The following is a 3,112-nucleotide window of genomic DNA, read 5'->3' on the forward strand; positions in this document are numbered from 1 at the left end:
CAAACTGTCTTCCAGTGCTGTACTGGTTGGCATTTTGCATTGTCATGCCATATCTTCACCAGCATTTGCTGTTATCAGTATTCTGATTTGGGCCATTTTAACAGGTGTGTAGTAGTATCTTGTTTTTCTTACTTTGCATTTCCCTGATGGTTTATTGATGTAGAACATCTTTTCATTTATTTACTTACCATCTGTATACCTTCTTTTGTGAGGATCTGTTAAGATCTTGGGCCCATTCTTTAATCAGGTATTTTGTTTTTGTTTTCTTATTGTTAACTTTTAGGAGTTATAGTATATATTGGATAATAGTCATTTATCAGACATGCTTTTGGCAAATAGTTTCTCCCAATCTGTGACTTGTATTTTTAATTTTCTTAATAGTGTCTTTGCAAAATGGGAATTTTTAGTTGTAATGAAGTCCAGCTTAACAATTGTGTCTTTCCTGGATTATGCCTTTGGTGCTATATCTAAAAAGTCATTACCATACCCAAGGTCATTTTGATGTTCTCCTGTGCTGTTTTCTAAGAGTTTTATAGTTTTGCATTTTATATTTAGGTATGGGATTCATTTTCAGTTAACAATTGTGAAAGATATAAGGACTATGTCTAAATTAATATTTTTTTGTATGTGGATGTCCATTTGTTTCAGCACCATTTGTTCAAAACATAGCTATCTTTTCTTCATGTACTGCCTTTGCTCAGTTGAATGCATTTCTGTGGATCTATTTCTGGGCTGTGTATTTTATTCCACTGATCTAGTTGTCTATTCTTTGACCAATACCACATTGTCCTGATTACTATAACTTTATAATGTCTTGAAGTTGACTTGTATTAGTCTCTGACTATGTTCTTCTCCTTCAATAGTGTGTTGCTATTCTGATTCTTTTGCCTCTTCATACAAAGTTTAGAATCAGTTTGTTAATATCCATAAGATAACACTCGTATTTTGATTGGAATCATATTGAATCTATGAATCAAGTTGGAAAGAAGTAACATCTCAACAATATTGATCCATGAACATGTAATGTCTCTCCATTTATTTAGTTTTTTGATATCTTTAATCAGAGTTCTATAGTTTTTCTTATGTAGAATTTCTACATAGTTTGTGAGGTTTATACCTAAGTATTTCATTTTTGAGGTTGCCAACATAAATGGTATTGCATTTTTTATTTCAAATTCCACGTGTATTTTGCTGATACTTAGGGAAGCAATTGAATGTTATATATTAACCTACAACCTACAACCTTGCTATAATCACTTATCAGTTTCAGGATTAGTTTTTGGCCAATTCTTTGATATTTTCTACATAAATGATCATGCCACCTGCCAACAAAGACGGTTTTATTTATTTCTTCCTGATTGGTATACCTGTTTTTTCCTTTTCTTGTCTTATTTCATTTCCAGAGGTTGCAGTATGATGTGAAAAAAAAAGTGGTGATAGAAAACATTCTTGTGTTATTCATATTATTAGCAGGAAAGCTTCTAGTTTTTCAACATTAGTTATGATGCTAACTATAGAGAGTTTGTTTTTTGTCTTTTGTTTTTTTTGTAAAAGTTCTTTATTAATTTAAAGAAATTATCCTCAATTCCCAGTTTGCTTTCATGAATGGATTCTATCATGAATAAGAGTTTTTCTCATGAATGGATGTTGGCTATTGCCCAAGGTATGTCACCTGAACCACCCTCACTAGCATCTTTGAGCAAACTTTGCCTAGCATTCTGAAAATTATTAACTCTACATAATCCTAAAATGTGCTCTCTTATCTAGCAAACAGCAAGACAAGTACACCTAGAAAAAAATTGCCATTTAAATAAAAATATGCTATGCAAGTAAAAATATTGATTTCTAAATTCCATGTGAACATTAATATTCTATAATCAGTCAATAAATTTAATATTGAAAGATGAATTAAAATACATTTTTCTTTATGTTGATATAATAAATAATCATCACAAATTTTACCAAAGAAATATAGGTATCTTTGCCAAGTTTAAACCTATACATATGAGAATAGAATATGTTTCTATAAAAAGGGATATTGCACTGAAAGTTGGAGAAAAGTAAGAATTTATTATTTTTTGAAACATGAGACACATTGGAGAGGGTCTTCCACTCATAGAGGCAGCAACTGTAAAGGCTCCAAGGTAACAGTAACCTTGGTGTATTCATGGAACTGACATTATAGTCAGGCTGAACTCAGAGAGCAAAGAAAATAGTGGAGGTGGGTACATGGGCAAGAGTCATGTCCCATAAGATTGTAGAACTATTTCTTTTCTATTTTAAGACCAATAGGAAACCTTTCCAGAGACTTATTTTAAAAAGCCATGATAATTTTCTTGAAACATGAAGAAAAGATTGAAAAAGGGCTAGAGTGGTAGATGACAGAACTTTTGGGAGTCTATTGTGGTAATTTTGAATAAAACAGATAGACCTCAATCAAAAATGAGAGAAGACTGGCTTGAACATATTATGCTTTTCAATTATTTGAATGTGTTAAAATGGGAAAGTGAAGATTTGAATTTTTTCTCTACATTTTAAGATTTGACAATGAGGTGGCTAAACAAAACGTGTTCAATCTTCTTTGTTTAGGTCAACTTCTTCCCAAAGTGCCTCCTAGATATAAATATAGATAGATAGATAGATGATAGATATAGATATATATAGATATGGGTATGGCTATAGGTATACATATAGATTACATATAGATATATGAGGGCTGCCCATTAAGTTCACAAACTCATCCTAGGAAAAGTGCTACATACCTCATTGCTGAATATCAGTGAGGTCACCTTCGAAGTACTCCCCTTGGGAAGCTATGCACCTACCCCAAGTCTTAGTCCACCCTTCAAAGCAATTTTGGAACTCTTTTTCTAGAATGGCCATCAGAGTTGTCATCATATTAACATTGATGCCCTTGATATCATCAAAATATCTTCTTTTCAAAATTTCCTTTATCTTTGGGTAAAGAAAGAAGTCATTGAGAGCCAGATCAGATTTGTAGAGAAAGTGTTCCAATACAGTTATTTGTTCACTGGCTAAAAACTCCCTCACAGACAGTGCCATGTGAGCTGGTGCATTGTCGTGATGCAAGAGCCATGAATTGTTGGTGAAA

The sequence above is a fragment of the Hipposideros armiger genome, unplaced genomic scaffold (assembly GCF_001890085.2).
Source record: "Hipposideros armiger isolate ML-2016 unplaced genomic scaffold, ASM189008v1 scaffold_1947, whole genome shotgun sequence".
Lineage (NCBI taxonomy): Eukaryota > Metazoa > Chordata > Mammalia > Chiroptera > Hipposideridae > Hipposideros > Hipposideros armiger.